The sequence below is a fragment of the Anser cygnoides genome, chromosome 2 (genome assembly GCF_040182565.1).
Source record: "Anser cygnoides isolate HZ-2024a breed goose chromosome 2, Taihu_goose_T2T_genome, whole genome shotgun sequence".
Classification (NCBI taxonomy): Eukaryota; Metazoa; Chordata; class Aves; order Anseriformes; family Anatidae; genus Anser; species Anser cygnoides.
In genome coordinates, this window is record NC_089874.1 from 7,750,671 (window position 1) to 7,769,915 (window position 19,245).

At 41.8% G+C, this 19,245-nt stretch overlaps 1 protein-coding gene across 1 annotated transcript in view; it reads left to right on the plus strand.

Moving 5' to 3' along the window:
• The first annotated feature begins 13,483 nt into the window (after positions 1-13,483).
• The window catches only part of ACTR3B (actin related protein 3B), a 35,736-nt gene continuing 29,974 nt past the window's right edge, over positions 13,484-19,245 (plus strand). Inside the window, exon 1 of the mRNA XM_048062425.2 lies at positions 13,484-13,505. The gene's annotated coding sequence lies outside the window, so the exon portion shown is untranslated. The remainder of the gene's footprint in view (positions 13,506-19,245) is intronic.

The window sequence follows — 19,245 nt, forward strand, 5'->3', positions numbered from 1 at the left end:
GCACGCGTGGCTCAGCGCCCGGCGCGGGTTGTGAGGCGCTGCTCTGGGGGTCGCGGGTTCGAGTCCCGCCTCGGCGCTTTGTGGCGCCTTATGGCATTCCCGAGGGACTGATCACTGCAGGGAGGCCGAATTTTATTTTGTTATTATTATTATTATTATTTTTTTAAGAGCGTTTCTTTTTATATGTTCTTGGTGTGGGCTTTGCTTTTATTTTTGCTCCTGGTCATTATTGGTGGCCCTGAACCACCACCTTGCCCCTGTGGGGAGCAACATCAGGCATGGCGCAGGTCAGCGTCCTGTGGGGTGCGAGGCTGCGGTGTGCCCTGCGGGCGCTGAGGGCATCGCCCCTGTCAGCCTTGTGGCCAGGGAAGTCCTGCTCCCTTGGTTTTGCATGGCGAAATGTGAGCAATGTTTCCCATCCGCGGAAATGGCCGTCTTGGGGCTGAAGTGACTCAAAGGAAACCCATCCGCGTGGCCACCATTAAACCCCGACGCCTGCGAAATTACTTCCGCAGAAGCCAGCTCGCAATTATGGCTTAGATGAAAAGAGCTCTGGAATATTTTGCATACATGCATACACCTGAGCGAGCCGGGCTCGCATGGCGTGCGATGCTCCTGGGCAGGATCCGACCGCCCGGCATGTCTCTGGCGTAGGCGGTGGCGTGCTCGCGGTCGGCAGTGGGATCTGCTGAGGACCGCGGCCTGTCCACCGCCACTGTGCAAGGCAGCAGCGTGAGGGATGACGAGCAGGCGAAAACGTGGAGAACCTGTTTGTGTTTTCCATAGGCTAAATGCTAAACCAGCAGGATAAGAATAGCAATCCCACTCCCCGTATCTGCATATCAAAGAGCAGCGGTGATATCATCCCTTTGGGTTTAGCAAGGTTATCAGCGATACTGCACGTTCTTACAGTTAGGAGGAGAAACTGGTGGTGGTGGAGTTCTTTGTTTCTTCAAAGAAATAAGTTTGTCTGTATAGAAGTCTCAGCTAGCTTGAGCCTGAGTACACCACAAATCTGAAAAACCTAACCTCAAATGAAAGGCATAGGCCTTATTTACTCTTTCAACCTTCTTTCAGCCCCAAATATTCTCCCTCTAATTCAAAACACCCTGATGTTGCCACCCAAATCAAGGTTTTAGATGCTTCCACAAGGACGGTCAGATTTGACCTAATTCCAGACAGTACTTCTAATGTCAAGTCCTAATATCCCTCATTAAATCACTGAAAGGAGATGGTCTCTTTTGGACAGCTGTCGTAGCTTTTCTTATTCTCTGTGTATGGATACATATGCAAAATTATCAAAGCCAAGGAAGGTGATTAGTGAGCTTGGATGGCTACACAGGGACACGTGGCACAAAACACAACTGCAGTACTTAGTTTAATTTTACTTGAAGGAAGCCTCTGCCTCACGTTTTGGGAAAAGCCACCACAAGGGACAGACAACCTTAAGAGTTGTGTTTCTGACTGTTGTTACAGTACCTTAGAGGTCTGAACCATATTCCCTGGAAGAGTTCAAAAGGCTTGTTAATTAGAAGTGATTGCCCTTGAAGCTGACTGATGATTGAACCTAACCCAACAGTAGAGTGGACTCATTGTGAATTATGACAAAGACACTACTCATTGCATCAACCACTTTTTTTTTTTTTAATTATAGCTTCTTTGTTGCTGTTCTCTAATTAAAGCCGCTGCGCTAATTTAAAAAAGTGATTGCTGTTTGAATTTGGAAACATAAAATATATAGTACGCATAAATGCCAGTTGACTGAAACCCCCTCCTACCTCGTCACCTATCACTGTCTGTATCCCAGTAGGGTCCTATGGGAACTCTTCTCCTGCATGGGCGAACACAGTTTTGGTATTACAATCTAATGCAAGATGAAGTGTCACAGTTGAATGGAGATCAAGTGACAAAGATTCCAGAGAGGGTAAAAGCATCGAATTCACCAGAACAGTAAAAAGTGGATATTTTAATGGCTTGATATATTTAGTACATAACACTTAGAAATGTGTAAATCAAACACAGCGGTCATCTTGATAGACAGATTGCTGTAACCACCTCTCATATGTTACCTTTGCATTCATTTGCTTAATACAGTGTGGCTGGCATTATGAAGTTAGAAAATTGATGCTTACTTTGACAGCACTCTGCCTTAATAAAGAATCACATTTGTGCTTTTTACATTTATTTGTCACTACATGTACTTCTTTTCTCTGCAGATAAAAAAGCTAGGTTTTGGCAATGATACACACTTCAGCCTTTAACCCCAAGCCTTTCATAGATCTTTGTATACCTAAACTTCTGCTCCATGCACTTCAGCAGTCAACGCCACTGGCATCTTACCAAATTCAATATTATATTTTTTTCAAAGCTGTATATGTATTTCTCATCCCTTTGCCTTTTTTTTTTTTTCTTTTTCCTATGTGTAGAGTAAATCTCAGCATTTACCTTGCTCCCGTGTAGAGTAAATCTCTGCATTTACCTTGCTCCTTTAGAGGAAAACATAGGTAACATAGGTAAGCAAGAAATCTCTTTACCATTGGCTTCAGCAGAGCCAGGATTTTTTGCTCTCCTTTTTTTTTCTTTTTTTTTTTTTGGTTCTATTTCCATTCTTTCATATTCCTCTGCTGCATTCTCGAGTGATAGTGAGCACCAGAAGTACAGGATCCTACCTGCTCCTTACTCTGTTTCTCTCCTAAATAGCAGAGTCCTCCTTAATGCAGAATCCTCCTTAATGCAGTATAGTTTTAAGTGGATTGTAGTATCCAGGGATTCTATGCCGCAGCACTCCTGTTTCTACAGGCAGAAAATTAGTCTTCCTTTGTTTGGCATGTGGGGAGCCTGAGGGTGCCCCTTGAGCCATAGGCACTGTTTATGTAGTGATTCAGTAGCAAGAGCAATGACTTTTCTGATAGCAGAAAGATCAGACTCTAGGGGTATGCATCTCTCTCTGTATAAAGTGTATATTGTGGAGAAAATCCCTCTTTCCCAGTCTAGATTTTGAACGTCTTCCACGGTGAGAGATTGTGTTTTCCATTGCACGTGTCTAAGACATTCACCGTAGGGAGAGAAAATGACGGTGCTAGAGAGAAAGATATTTAAAGAGGAGTTGCAACCCTAAGTGAATTTTGTTTTTAATTTTTTTTTGAGGGGTGTGGGTATTTGCTCATTTATGTGTTCATCATTGCTAATTTCAGCCAACAGAAGGAAACTGGGTTGGGCTCTGGGGAAGGAAGGACTTGCACAGGTGCCCCGGGGCTGTAGAGACCTGAGTCTACTGTTTATACAAATATTAACATTTTTTTTTAGGACACAAAGTCCTAACCTTAAATTGCTAGTTGGTCTATAATACAGAGCCAGCCTAAAGAATTAACACCCTGTCCTGGAACAGGGCCTGAGGTAAGAGCTAAACAAAAGGGAAAAGCATGAAGAAAACCAATGTGGTGACAGGAAATTTAGATTGTGTGAGGATGTTTGCAAAAAAGGTTAAAATACTTCAAGCTACTTTTATATTTAATTAGGTAATAGCTAAATTAGAAACTGGAATTTAAATGTTTCCTCCTGTAAGCGATTTTTTTTTCAACCACAGAGATTTTGTTCCAACATGAGCTTCTTCATTTTCAGTGTATTGTCACTTAATGTTCTCTTGCAAGATTTGTGTGGGTGACATTCCAGCACAAACCAGCTCCAAACAGATCTTCTAGGTTGAAAACAGTTTGTCTCTGTTCATATAGTTGAATTAAACTCTTTCAGTAAAGTCAGCTGTTGTTTTTCTAATTAACCTCTAGACTCGTAAATACCTTTGCTCCAAACGTGACAAATTGGCTATCTGAAAATTCATTAAGCAGAAAAATCACTCCAAAAGTCAAAATAGGTCTCATTTTCTCCGTCTGTCTTATCTACTCCTTTGTCTAGTAATGCTCAAAACCCCAAAGGTTTATGAACTAAAGGCGTTCTCAAAAGTTGTAAGTCTCAGCCAGGATTAATAATAACAATTTTGAAAGTTGTGACTTAAGGTTTATGAACTAAAGACGTTCTCAAAGTTGTAAGTCTCAGCCAGGATTAATAATAATAATAGCAATTTTGAAAGTTGTGACTTAAGGTACACGTTGAGTCTGCAGGTGGCAAAGCAAATGATGAACTGCCTTTCAGATTATGTGCAACCTGTCTGCTGTGTGACTCCTCCAGTTTCACGCGGCTGATTTCTGCCCCACTGTTCCAAGTTTCTCTCAATAACTGAAGTGATCTGTCACTGGGCTTTATTAGATTTTCTTAGAGCAGATGGCTGATTCTTTTTACCTGGAGAGCTGCCACTTTCTTTAGATGCATCTCCGTTTTATGGTAGTATAATTTATCTGTTTACTTGACAAATAAACAGGTTAAATTACAAGGCTGTTATAATTTCAGTGACCTCAGAGAAGGTGATAGATTTGCTGTATAACCTGGAAAAAAAAAAAAGAACAAGAAAAAAAAAGAATTTAGTCCATTGGTGGATCGACTGCTCGCCATGAAAAACCAAGCCCAAGTCATTACTAAATTCTGGCATCCATGATAAAGTTTCCGAGCTGGTTGCTGGATATTTCACTTTATATTTCAGCTTGCAGAGCTACATGGTGAATACACTTGGTCTGTGTAGCCATTCACATACACTTATGAGTAGACTTCTTATTTCTGGAGGTTGCCTTTTATCGGCTTGTATTCCTGAGTTTGAATTCCTCTTTGTTTATTTGCACCAGGTTGTTCTTTTCCTGCTGCTGCTTCCGTCCTGTTTGAATAATTCTGTGCTGGTTCATTGTGAAACTGCCAGATACGCCTCATGCAGCAGTTAACCACATAGATAAGGACTGGTTTTGTACCACTGACCTGCTGAGGGATATTTTCTTGCCTTTTTTTTTTTTTTACAAAAACTGCCTTTAATTGGAGCCTGATCTGAGACCCAGTTTAAGGTTAGCAATAAATAAATATAAAACATACAGAGAAGAGCATGCAATTTATATTGACATGCTTCATAGTCAGTGGTGACTACACACAAAGTTTTGTTCTGAGTACTCTGGCTCTGACCTAGAGCCCACTGAGGGAGAGGTTTTGTGTTTTCCCTTGTGAAGCCCCATCGCTGCTCAAACCCCATAGACAGGAATAATGCAAGTTTTGCCCCAGTCAAATGTGCTTTTGAAAAGGTTCTCAGGCTTCTACAAAGCTGTTCAATGAAGTATGGATGATCTTTCTAAATTCTACTCTTGCAAGTTCCCCTTTATTTGACTGTTGATGGTCTTACAAACCCCAGGTTTTACAAATGTGACAGAGAAGCCATACAGCCACTATGATCTTGTTGGAAAATAATGCAAATTCTAGGCTTATTGATAGGAATTAATTAGTACGTTAATTAATTTGCTATCTATGTTGCACTGGGTATGTTGCAAAAAGGTGCATCCAGGTAGTTGGAGCCTAAGCCAACTGGTATTCCTTAACAAAAGTGAACCAGACCTTGCCCCTATGGTGCAGAGAACTAATGGACTAATGGTGCAGTTCAAATGTGCATTGCTAACCGTGAAACCATGAGATAAAGCCCAGAAAGAATAACTGAATAATCCAGGCCATTCCTTTTTTTTTTTTTTTTTTGAGAACTGACTAGGGAATCCCCATTTTACCCTTTTTACACAAATTTAGCATTAAAGTTTCTGTTTTCTGTAATCCCGACGGACCTCCTGTCAGCGTGAAATATACATCTATTTCTTTTCTTTTTGATCTTAACACTTGTAAGTAATAAATAATTGATTGCCAACGGAATTCTGGGAATATATTCAGCCTTAAATTGAGCACTAAACTATTTGCAAATGTGCTTAGGCACCAGCCCAAAAGATACATCAAAAGAATGTCAATTGGATATTGGGAAGTGAAGTGCCATCGCATGTTAGAATTAGGAAGCATAAAATATAAGCAGAGAGATAACAGCTGTCAGATCTGTTACTAGTAGTAATAGAAAAAGGTATGTTTTTATAGAAGGCTATAAACCTCTGTTTAAGCTAGACCACACTTTCACCTCGGTAATGACACTCCAGACCATATTCAGGGAATGCCTCGTTTGCTGGCTGTAGTCTTGAAAGTGGGGCTTGCTAGTGAGCTTACCCAGGAGACACCTACAACTTTGTCTGAATCATCTAAATAAATCTATTAGAAAGAACTGGGGTGTATCTACTGCCGTGACTAGCCGTCTTTGGTACGGATGACAGATTTACTATGGCAGTCTTATTGCAGCATGGCCTGGCATGAGCTTGGTCCATAAAGCTATAGTCTGTGCTCCTGTGGCTAGACTATTTTTAGGGTCTGAACTAACCTGATAATACTTACACTGCTGTGTTTGCAATGCAGACAAACCCCCATATCCGAATGTCTGTGGAACGAATTTAGATGTTATAAGATGTTGGCTTTGCCACTGCAAATGAAGCTCAATGTGCTTTTCATGGAGCACATCTCTCAGAATCCATTTCCAAACACACAAATGACAAGAAGGCAATAACAAGGAAAGACATGGAAAAGTGATGACAAGGAAGAGTGAACATGGATTTATTTACCAATGGTAAGTCGTGCTTGACCAACCCGGTTGCTTTTTTATGGTGAAATAGCTTGCTATGAAGACGAGGGGGAAGTGATGAATGTAATACAGCTCATCTGCAGTAAGGTTTTTTGACACAGAATTCTTATCTGGAAGCTGAGGAAGTACGGGTTGGGTGAGCAGAACGTTACATTGGTTGAAAATTGCCTAGACCTCAAGACTTGATGAACAGTCATCAATAGCTGATGCCCAGCTGGTGACTGGTAAGTAGTTGTGTACCCTAGGGTTGATACTGGGGCTGATACTAGTCAGTATTTTCATTGTGATCGGTGAGAATGGAGCCTCAGAAAACTTATGTGTGATGCTAAATTAGGGGAAATGACATGCACACTGAACAGCTTCAGTCCAGAGGTGCCTAAAAAACGTTTGGATTGGACCTTACAAAATTTAAGGTGTGTGAAGCTTCTTATCTGGAGCAGAATAGCTATGCAGCACTACAGACTGGGACCTTACTAATAGTACTGGGAACCGAGGCAAATTTGAGGGCAAAAGCCAGAGTCTTCATCTTGCAAACTGGATGTTAGCAACATTTCTTAAGTAGGAAGAGAGTACAGCACTGGAATACATTATTTCAAGTTGTGGAATCTCGATCCTTGGAGATTTTTAAGCATCAGCCAGATAAGGCTATTACTGACTTGATCTAGAGTTTGTGAGAACCTATATTTGAGTGGGAGGTTGGTTCAGATGGCCTTCAGGAGCTTCTTGCAGTCAGTGTTTCTCTGATTCTGTAATCTTTGTTTCCACACAGCAGCTAGAAGAGTCACAAGGCCTCTCTACAACTACCTCAAAGTTGTATTGGGCTGCGGGTTGGTCTCTTTTCCCAAGCAACAAGTGACAGGTCAAGAGGAAATGGACTCAAGTTGCACCAGGGTAGGTTTAGGCTGGATATTAGGAGACATTTCTTCACTGGAAGGGTTGTGAGGCATTGGAACAGACTGCCCAGGGAAGTGGTTGAGTCACCATCCTTGGAGGTAAAAGACGTGTAGATGTGGTGCTTAGGGACATGGTTTAGGCGTAGACTTGGCAGCAGTAGGTTAATGGTTGAACTTGATGATCTTAGAGGTCTTTTCCAACCTTAATGATTCTATGGAGTGAGTTTTCTTGTGACATCCTCAGATCTGTTAGGTTTGTCGTGTTTAGAATTTTCTTGCATCCATCCAAATTGGACATCCGTGACCAGAGGTGTATATCGAAGACGGCCTTGCACTGGTTTTGTCAGAAGCTGTTCTGCCTTCTGGAGCTACGGGAAACTGCATCAACTATGGCGTAGGTTTCATTAGCCTCAGAGATTCTCTTGTGTAAGGCAACTTGCAGTAACTCTTGTGAGGTAATGCACGTGTGGAGTGTTGCAAGGTGAGCCTGCTCTGTCCATGTTCATCTGGCATGCTTGTGGTTCAGTCATGATGATGGAAGATGGTCAGAGGAGTGATATGGAATAGAGTCAGTCGAGTTCAATGATCGGTAGTTTTCCTATCAGGGATTACAGGCTGGTGGAAAACAAAAAGTCCTTATGGACTGTCTTGTGACAGAATGAGAAGGGGTCGGAGGGGATTCTCATCTTCATAACTGCAGGGGTAGGTTTTTTGGAAGTTTTGGAGACATCATCAGTTAACGATTTCAATGCGAAAATTGTCTCATGGAACAATATTCTTCTTTTTATAGCTTTTGAAGTTCGTTATGCTAAAACACTTGAATGGGAAAGGCCATAGCTGAAATGAAACATTTAAAAAATGTTCATGTTGGCTCACTGGTGGATTAGAGTACAAGACTTTGCTCTTTTGGTTTTGAAGTTTTGAAACTCCCCTAGGATGGAAACCTCTTCCTAGTGTATGAAAAAGTGAATAGCCATCTACAGTTATATTACATTAAGGTAGGACAAAATATTCTTGTCGCTTGAGAACGATGTCCTGTATTTTGATTTCTTATATTCACTGCATCGTTACACTAGTGAAAAAAGTCACTTTGTGATAAATAGCATTTCTCTAATTTTTAGATGTATTCACTTTGCTTGTGCTCATACCTATTTTAATACTTGATTTTCTGCAAATGTTCTGACAGTAAGCTGCTAATAGGAATGTTCACTGAGGCAGCAAATTTTTTAGTGAACTTTCAAGTATATCGTGAATGAAAATGAATTCTAAATATATATATAAAGTGCAAGATTTTTCATCAGCTGTATGATCTGTGCGCTCACATAAGCAGTCACAGCCTGAATTTTCGGATGGTGCATATGTATAACAAACGTGCTGAGACACAGTTTACAGAAGAAAATATCTTACAGAAAAGTTTAAAAAAAGGTTAGAACTGAGATCTGGTAATGGCAGTTTCTGGATAAAAAAAAAGTATATGACAACATCCTTTCTCTGCAAATGGGGTTTTCTGAAATGCTATCTCAGATTATGTAGATCATAAAAACATGGTCACCTCTTCCACTACCATAGTTTTTAATTAGCATTGCAACAGTGAATAAGGTTGTATTTAAACATTAACTGTGAAAATGAAGCACTTCAGTAAAACAAATTTGAGTAATTTAAGTTTTCCAACGTGGAGACTTAGGCTGCAATTGCCTTATGCTTCAAAATGGCATTAATTCAAGCTGCTGCTGCAGGACCTGTTCTCCCTCTGGGCTCTAGGTTCTTGCTGCCTCCTTTGTGCTGTACTGGTGGTTGAGAATGAACCAGCTCAGCCCTGTGAGCCAGATGGGAGCTCATGGAGGCGAGGGGAAGCAGTCTGCCTTTGTTTTCAGCTGCTCAGCTCCCTGATGTGGTGATGGGAACATGAAGCCAGAGGTGAGGGAGGGCAGGACTGTCTCATGCTGGCAGCCTGTATTTAGTTTGGCCAGAAGTGACTACAGAGCCAGTTGCAGGGAGACCTCGAAGCACTGTTTAATCTCAAAAGGTTGATTTCTCCTCTGTGAAATTTACTGTCTCAAAAACAAAGCTTAAAATTCTGAAGCACAAAATGAAGTGTGCAGAAGACACCCTGTTGCTAGGCCATCCGGAGGTGATCCAAAGTGTTATTTGTGCCTGGCCCAAAGCAGGGCAGTTTCTACCCTTTAATTTGTGAAGGAATTGCAGTAGGCTAAATTTTTTTTTTGTATAAATCCTCTGACGCCATCAGAGTTTCAACAAGGGTGATTTTGCCCAAGGTAGTATCTGCAGCAAGAGATGTGTTACAATGCCTCCCAAAGACGTGCACACAAGCACCAGCGTGGATTTATTAAACAGATGGTCAATAACAAAGAAGATTGTGTAAGACAACATGGTGAGTTGGGAAGGTGTAGCAGACTTGTGGGAGCTGTCACCATAGATTTCTGGGAGCCTCTCCATGTCCGTATGGCATTTCACAAGTTACCAGCCATAATAAAAATAATTACAAGGATCCTCTGCATCAAGAGCAAGGTGTCTGATGCATTATGGCCATTACCAAAGGTCACTGGATTTCTGAGAGACCATTGCAGTTGCCAGCAAATCTTTCTGTTGCTGCAGGCATCAAGCTAAGATTAACAACCCAACTTCTAACTGAGCATAACATCGCTGAAATTGGTGAAAAAAGATCTGAATTTAAGGATAACATCATTAAGTTTTGAATTATTTAGACCATCACAGAGCCACGGGGACCCAGAATTGCTCTTTTCACCCTGTTATCTGGAGTCATCAGCTGACTGTCATATTTTCCTATCTTTCCAAGGTGAATCTAATAGTTCCTTTAAAAGGAACTAAATAAAATATCCAGACTTTCCCTCCATTCCCCTTTACCTCTTCCTCTTGGCAAACAAAGCCCTGACAAACAGAAGTCTTCACTAGTGTAGCCTCCAACCCTCAAAATTAAATTGAAAGGTAGCATGGAGGTAAAAAAAATAGTATGATCTGGGTAATTTTACCCATTATTATAATTAGAAGTGTTTATAAGCAAGTGTTCTCCAGCTTCTTGAGAAGTGAAGTGCCTCTGAGGATTTAAACAAAGCTGGGTAGATGAGGAGTCTCAGGAACAGTGAAAGGGAACACAAATAGGTCAGCTTGCTTTCCTTGCAAGCAGTTCTGCAAATGTTTTAATGCAGACATAAATCAGTGGCCTGGAGAGTGAAAAGGAAGCAGTCCTGATAAGTTTGATCGATTGTGGAAGCATCTTTTGGAGGCAGAGTTCCAACTTTGTCTGCATCTCCGATATTTTCCTTTCTCTTGGGACCCTGTCTTGGAAAAAAATATCACATTTCACAATCCAAGGTAATTAGCCAACAAATGTGATTTAAATCATTAATTATGAGCATCTCTGCTTGCACATGACTATGCGTTGACCTTTGTATGGCTGGATGGACTCCTGTGTTGCTGCTTTCTTACATCTTTTTATCACTTTTTATGGCCCATCTCTCTTGTCCTCATGGCACGTTGTCTTTCTGTGCCTTGCCTGTGGGGTATTTCAAGCCAGGTAGCAGCCGTGCGCTCCGTGGATGTGCAGCTATTTTATTACATGCAGTTATTTTCGTTCAAGCTGGTGTCCTTTCCACTGGCACACTGGCTCCTCAGTGGCAGCAAATCCTCCGGATCTGGCCTAGAAAATGGTGGCTGGTAGATTACAATATTGCTGTCTTCACAGTGGCAGCCGTGCATTGACCACAGCAAGAGAGATACATTTTTATTTTCTTTTTCTCTGGGTTATCCTCTCTTTTTCAGTTAAACAACAGGTGCATCAGGCTCAGTCGGTGCCGAGGTGACTGCTGACATTCTCCAGCTGTGCATTTATCATCTGCTTCTATTTTTTTTCCCTTCCTTTTTGTAGGATGAAAGTAACGACAATGTGGGATTCTAAATATATCCGAGTAGCTCGCAGGTTCTCTGATTGCGCCGTAGGCTGTGTGAAATCTGCAGGCAACAGGACGCCTGCTTTCAGTGTTGCTTTAGGTGAGAAGCTGTTTAGTGCCCTAAGACAAAGTCAGAGACATACAAAGGCCCAAAGGCTAACACGCTGGAGGAGACGCTGGCAGGGTTTGCCTGAAACCCTCCTTCTGTTAGCAGGCCGTGCTCCTGCTGGAAACCAGTGCGTGTAGCTCAGTGGTAGATCCCCATTACAGTGAATTAGGCACCCACCAGCAGACAAAGGTTTATCCAGTGAAGCAGTGCTGGGATAGGGCAGAGGAAGGACCATCCTCGCAGGGGAACCCTAAAACTAACTGATCCTGGGGAGGCATTAATTTTTTAGGGCCTCAGGCCTGCTGAAGCAGTCCCTTCTGCTCTCTCACCTCTTCCTCCGGCCAGCCGCTCCTTCCCGCTCCCTTCGTCCTCCTTCTGCTACCCTGGCACAAGCATTTGGACATGTGGTGAAGTGCAACGGGAGAGATGGTCTGGCTGAAAACAATCCTGGCTCACAAAGGAGGGACAGGGGGCTAGCCAGCTCAGCTCCCTGGCCTGGTCTATCTGCTGGGGGCACAGGGAGAAATGATGCAGGGACTCCTTAAGTAGACGGAGCCACTGAAAATAATGCTCCTCAGGCTATGGTGGGATTTCCTTCTTGTGATTACTTCTTCCTGCCACCTGCACGGAGACAAGGCTGCCCCATTGCAGGTTACTTGGAGAGGATGGGGAGGAAATCACCTCACGGCCTTCAGCACTGGGCTCCTTAATTTTGGGGGCTGGGATGTGAGCTGAAGGGGGAATTAGAACAAAGGCCCCTGTCAAGATCTTTTAGATCCTTGTCTGTTTGGCATATAGTTCAATTTAAAATAACAGGTTTAAACTAGTGAAGCCCTGTGTGGTTTGAACCTTGTTACCTCCAAAAAGAGGAACTGTTCAAAAGCACTGCTAAGAGAAACCAAGAGACTATTAGAGAAACATCTACGTAAAGGGAAATGTCTCCTTGGTTCAGGAGTACCTTAACTGTGCTCAAAAACTTTTATTGTAGTGTTAAATATTATCATTACATTTATGTCTATATCAATATTTAAATATGTTTCTTTTATTTTTCAGTGTTACGTATCTCTTGGCCTGAAAAAATAACTGGAGGCTACAGAGAGCACGTTCAGTGAGGAACTTCTAAAGTTGCTCTGAGGATCTGAGGTTGCACGAGTGCTTTGTAAAACATGACCGAGGGTCACACTGGACTATACCCTGCTGCTTCAGGGTGAAATAATGCTTCCTGACCAAGTCCTGGCCGCCAGGTGGTGACCCCAAGCAGCTGAGCAAAGTGCTGGGAGTCTCCAGGTAGTCAGTGAGGACAGCTGAGAGGGCATTTCAGAGTGCCTGAGGCAACAGCTTTCCTTCTGTCTGTAATGAGCCCACGAGATGAGGAGGTCTGAGGGAGAAGCTCCTGTGCTACCCAAGGGGAAGTGATGGATGAAGATGTACCCGAGACCAGGTGCTTGATTGGGACTGCCCGGTGGGTGTCTCTATCCCTTACAGGCCAGGAGTACTGAGCAGGAAGGTAGGTAGGTAGTGAAAGGTAGGCTCATAAATGGAAAAATGCAAGTAGTCCCTGAGTGAGAATCAGTTTCCTACCTTCTAGAGGTCTTACTATTGATGAGTAAGGAGTCAGATTCATGCTTATTTTCTCACTGGCCTATTGAATGCTGCCTTCTTAGCAGCTCAGTCCCCCAGCTGTAGTAGGAGATGTACGGGATGGGGGCTGAGCACCTGTGTTCTGATGACTGGAAGGTCTTGCTGACATGTGGGAGCAGGGACAAAGAGGAATCTGGGTCTTTCATATCTTAGGAGGATGCTACAAAACCCTCCTCAGTTATGATGCAGAAGATTATTATCTTCTCCACGTGTGTTCTGCAGTGAGTGCCTGTGTAAGACTCACTCAGATATACAAGGACGGGTTTTGCAGGAAGTACGAAAGTTTCACAGCAAGTTTGAGACAGTGTTAGGGGCTCTGCACGCTTCTTCTTTTCCAGCCCTAGGTAAGTTTGTATTCCAAACTGATGACAACAGCTGATTTTGATTTTGTTTTTATTTAACATTTATTTTAGTTCCTCTGATAACTATTTGATACTATGGTAAGTGATTCGAATCACTATATGAGAGTATCCCCAAATTGGCTAAAGTTGGGATTTGATGATGAAGTAGGTGTGGAGGATCTGACCTTCTGGCTATTAAATTAAGCTTTTTTTTTTTTTTTTTTTTAATTGAATTGTGTTAGAGAATTACAATATGGAGCAAGTCCTTCGCGTTATGTTTTTTTTTCATTCCACCAGGAATGGCTGGGGGCAGGGAAAGGAGGGGTGTGATGCACACAGATCAGCCCCGACTTTGTCTTTAGAAAGTAAGGATTTACAAAGTGATGAGGCAGTGGCTGTGTTTCTGTTGTGTGCTGGGCAGATTGTGACTGCTGGATAATCTTTAAACTATTGCCCCACCCTCTGTAACACTGAGCTCCCGAGTTACATTAATCTCATGTTTCATCTGTAAAGCTGTGAAGCAGATACATTTTTCAAAGCGTAAGAAACATTTTTCTTTCCTATTTTTTTTTTCGTGCCAATTCCATATCTTTCCTGAGAGAGCTATAATGCCTGGCTGAGTGGAAAAGTAATAGTGGGGCTGCAACAAGTAGATAAGATGGAAGGCTTGCTCTATTGTACAGGGTACAGCTGCTTGATTGCATCTGCTTATTTTGTCTGCGTGTGATATCCACTTTCTAGTTGTCAGAGTTTGAGATTATTAGTACTGCATCTTCACCTCATTGCTTGCATCTACTGATAGCCTTTCTTATTTTCAACCCCATCATGTGATAGTCTCAGCTACTGTAATGATAGCTAAATTTATGAAGGAAAAAAAAACAAAAACAAAAACAAAACATAACTGAAGCAAGTCGCAGCACCCACACAAGTTCCAGAGAAGTGCTTCTTCCTTAGCTACTCCACGGAGTTGCTACAAGCCTTGACATTTGTCAGAGTGGGATTTTAGGCAGGGGGAGGTTTGGTATGCAAGGACTCACCCAGTAATGGAGTGGCCACGCATGTCTACCTCCGCTGGGGGTCTGCTCGTAGCATGGGCGAATACGTTTGGTTTGGCTTTGATCTGCTTTGCTTGGGCAACAAGCAGAGTGAAGAGATCACAGGAAGTGCCACCCACTTGGTTAATCACCCACAGCCCGATCCATGCTGCGGTGTTGACGCTGCTGCCTATAGCTGAGATAGGCAGAACAGGAACAGTTTGCAAATGTTTACAGGGGCTGCAATTTTTTTTTTTTTCCAGGTGCAGAACAGCCCTGTTGTTCTGTGGTGTATGTGAAGGTATTGTGTGAAACCAGGGGTCCGTGGATTTGAAAGTCTTTGTTTTCACAAATGCTGAAGTTAAGATATAGGAGACCTGAACCAGGGCGTTTGGGCTTTATACAGAATTAGTACCAAAACATTTCATAATTCATTAGCAAAATTCTATCATTTATGGAAACATCCTAGTTCGTCTGTTAGTTGATGTGTATAGCAACCCAAGAAAAAAAGTGGAGGTGAATGCCTGGAAGCATTAGTGGAGATATGGGAGGTGAGAGGAGAGAGTATTTGAGAAAATTATTTTTTTCCGTGTAGCAGAAGATGAAAACACTAGTTTGGGAAGATGGGTTTCCTTTGATATCTCATGTAGACACACGCTAAGTTTTGGTGGTGGCTGGGCTTGCATAACTTAGAAAAATAAGGTGGGCATAAATCTTTATGGTGTTTGAGGTACAAAAGCAAAAAAGGGTAAACCAAGGGACAGTTGTCAACAGAACTACCATAGCTATGAGTGCTCTGCAGTAGGTGGCAGCTGTTGGATGTTGGATCTGTGAACTGCAAGTCAAAACAACACCCCTTAATCTGCATTTTTACTGCTAAATGGAAGAGTGCTTGCTCTGAGTTAAGTCCAACTAGAGATTTTTGGGATTCTTAATCAGCTTTCACCAGTAACTGCCCCCCAAAATTTATTTGCTTAAGGTAGAAGTAAGGTCCAGCTCCAGTTTTTGTGAATCTTTTTGTGGAAAGGCCTTTGTTGGAGGAAATGACCCATTCCTCTGTTGTCAGAAAAAATATGTTCTAATGTTTTCATACTACTGAAGAGAATTAGCCTCTGGCCTCTGTGGAAGGCTGGGCTTCCACCTCAAAGTACTGTGTGGCCAGTACCAGCCTCAGAGCCCTTCTGGTGCGTGACTTGTTGCAACCTGAAGTATTCACAAGATTTTCCCCAAAAGCCTTTCTTAAAAAAAACAGTTCTGCTGCTTGGGAAAGTTAAACACAGACTTGGAAAGGTATTTCATAAAAACAGCGGGCGGTTAGGAGATGAGGAATGGTGTGCTGCTTTTAAAGGTGCCTCTTGGGTAGGTCCTGTCATGTGCATCTTGGATCTTCATGATTTTGGACAGCTATATATAGCTATAATAAATATTTTTGTAAAGCCCGATCAGATCAAAATGATGTTTGTGTTGTGCTCGAGGGTTCTTGTGGTGACTCGGTGAACCAAAGACTTCGTCTCCACAGAGAGGCTTCTTGATATCTCTGGTTTGGCTGAGTAACAAATGCATTTAGTAACTGGAAAAATATGTTGCTGCTTTGTTGATGTGTTGACTCATTTGATGTATTGAAAAAAAAAAACACAACAACAAACCGATTTGCCTGTCCAAACTAGTCTAACTGACATGTCTGCGGAGGTAGGCTGGGCTGGAGGATGTCAAGATTGGCTCTCATCAGACCATTGTGATCTCTTGTTTGCTTCATGGTCTTTATGAAGAAATCGGTTCTGTATTGCCAACAGCTCTCCTGGGCCTCAGATGAGGTCTCATATGGCATTGCTGTGACAAACAGATCTGTGCTTTGTGAGCAGAATGTTGTGGGAAACTCACCAAACCACGAAACATGAGCATATTTGAGATTTGATAAAAAACTACATGAAAAAAACTACATTTGATTGATACTGTAATGACTCAGTAAGAAGAGAAAATATTCTATTCAGTGCACAGGGGATGAGATTGGCAGTTTCCAAGCTAGTGTAATCGTGGGTTAGTTGAACCTGCCGGCAATTTTAAGGGTGGAAACTCTCAGGGAGGAAGTTTTGCACATATTTGTGTAGTCGCTTTTGAATGATGCACTTCTCCTAGTGGGGGTGGTTCTATATAGCGCAGAGCTGGGTTATTGTTTGCATCCTGGTGTTCCCATGAGGGAGTTTGAATCCATCTTTTTAGTGTGTGCGTGTCCGTCTAGGCGGAATTGCCATTTTGGGAACTGGCTGTAATGCATCTGTTGTCTAGCAGATAAGGATTATCTGCAACTATCAGAGAGAGAATACAAGCTTTTTTTCCCCAAGAATACCAAACTGAAAACTCAAAGATGGAGTTTGCGGGTGAACACTACAATTAATATAGGAACTAGAAAAATATAGCTGACTTCACACTATTCCCATGTTCATTATGGGCAGTCTTCTTTTTTCCCCTGAAATTTGCAATTTGTAAGTGTATCACTGGCATTGTTTAGGAAGATAGGGATGAATAGAGTAGTTCAGACCTTCCCTGGGTACTGGCTAGACCTCTTGTTTTCCAAGTTTCTTCAGAAGTGCTGAGGTGAAATCCCCTGACGTAAAACCATAGCTTCTGGTGTATTATTTCTAAAGATAGAGGTGTGATATTTGGCAAGCTCCATGATGCTGCATCATAAAGTAAGTTGAGTATATGGAACAAAATGTTGTATTAGTTTTTAAAAGCATGTAATGCAGTTTTGTCATACATATTGTGTTTATACATATACACATACATATTCAGAGTTTTACCAGAGTTAATAACCAGATTTCAAGGTAGACATGAAAAGATATGAAAGTGAACACAAGAATTTACTCAAAGTCTGCTTGCTTTACTTGAGTTTGATGAACTACTGCTTTCATTAATTATGAATGTTGTAGCATAACATTTCTCTTAGAGTAAGAAAGCTAACTAAATAAAAGGATATTATTAAAATAGTTGTCAGAGTTACTGTGGTTGATATTCGCAGCTAAAACTGGGTTCCAGGCCATGCTGGACTGGTTTCAAGTTTCAGACTGTTACTTGCAAAGAGCAGAAGGGTAATTTCTCAGCTGGGGTAAACTGAAGTTGTTAGAACTCGATTTTAAAGGCAAAGAATTGGTGTGGTTTAAAATAAGCTTTGCGTAGCCTCTACCTCAAAGAGACTTTCTAAGGCATTCAGCTACCATGGTGATGAATGTGGTATAAATAGAAAATAGATTAGATAGAATCCAAAATGTTTCCGAGTAGATCTAAATTAACAGTAGCCATTCGGGAAAGAGAGGTAGGAAATCACTGTGCACAGTTTAAGAAAATACACCAGTAGTAAATCTAGAGTGGTTTATACAAAGAGGAAGGTAGGAAGCGGTCGGTAAAGCCATGGCTGGGAATGTAATCTCAATGGGAATACTGGGTTCCGATTCTGTTCAACACTAGCATGAAAAAAAGCATAAATAGAAGATGTACTAGAAACCTGAGAAGCACAGAAAAATTCTACCTGGGGCACAAAAACCTCTTCTGAGCAGGCCAGTGTTAGAAATGGCAATGTTGCCCCATCTGCCTATGGGGCGATTAAAGGATCCCGCAGCCACTGGGAAGGGCACTCAGACATAAGTCACCTGTTCTGCAAAAGAGGTACAACTCTGTCCCCCTTCAACCAAACCACCGACTCTCTTTTAAACTTGTCGTAAGAGAAGACCCCAATATAATTTAAAGACAGCAAGTACTTTTTGTTCTGCTTGTACACAAGCAGCTTGTGGCTTTTTGCCACAATATATTCAGGTCAACTGTCTGGTAAAAATTAAAGCTTGTTTAGGCCCCAATTTCCAGTTACTTACATGGTGTACAAGTTTAAGGATATGGATAATTTTGTTTTTAGTGGGGCTATTCGTGTGCTTTAAATTACAGATGGTCTTACAAGTAGCTGCTAAAGGCCTATGTAGGTATAAAGAATATACAATAGATTAATGAATGCTCTACAGATACATCTTTGTAAGAATAATTTGTGCTGTGTTGCTGTTACCCCCCACCCTTTGCTGCTTCACCCCTCTTTGCTCCTTGGTTTTCTGCCCTTTGCTTCTTCTTTTTTTTTTTTTTCTTTTTTCTTTTTCTTTGGCTGCAGCTGAGGGAAAAGCTTAGACTCTCCAGCAATTTACTTCCCAGTGATTGAGTAATACTTCTGTGATTTCTAGTGTGTGAACACCATTACTTGGTGACCTTTCCTAGTGATTGTATGATGACAACTGCATAACAGCTGCCCTTAAACTGGCCTCATGTCTGAGATGATCAGAGGATTGAAGACCTGTCTTTCGTGCTGTTACTTTTTGAGCTTCTGAAGTGAGTCTTTTTTCATGTTGTTGTCATTTTTGCTAGTTAGAAAAAAAAACAAGTGCATACTGCAATTATGTATTTGTGACCAATATGTAAGCACATTTTTTGGCTGATCAGATGAACAAAATGAGAGGGTGTGGTTTATCTAACTCAAAAACAATTCACAGAATATGATCTGATAACAGTTCTCTGCTACTTGCCCAAAATCAAGGTCTAGAGGAACAATGCTGACCAGCCATTCATTTAGAGATTGAAGTTTTAGATTTCCAAGTGCCTTTTAAAAAATACACAGCTGAAATTATTTTGGATGGAGGATGATGTCTGGGTAGAACAGAACCTTTTGGGGATGT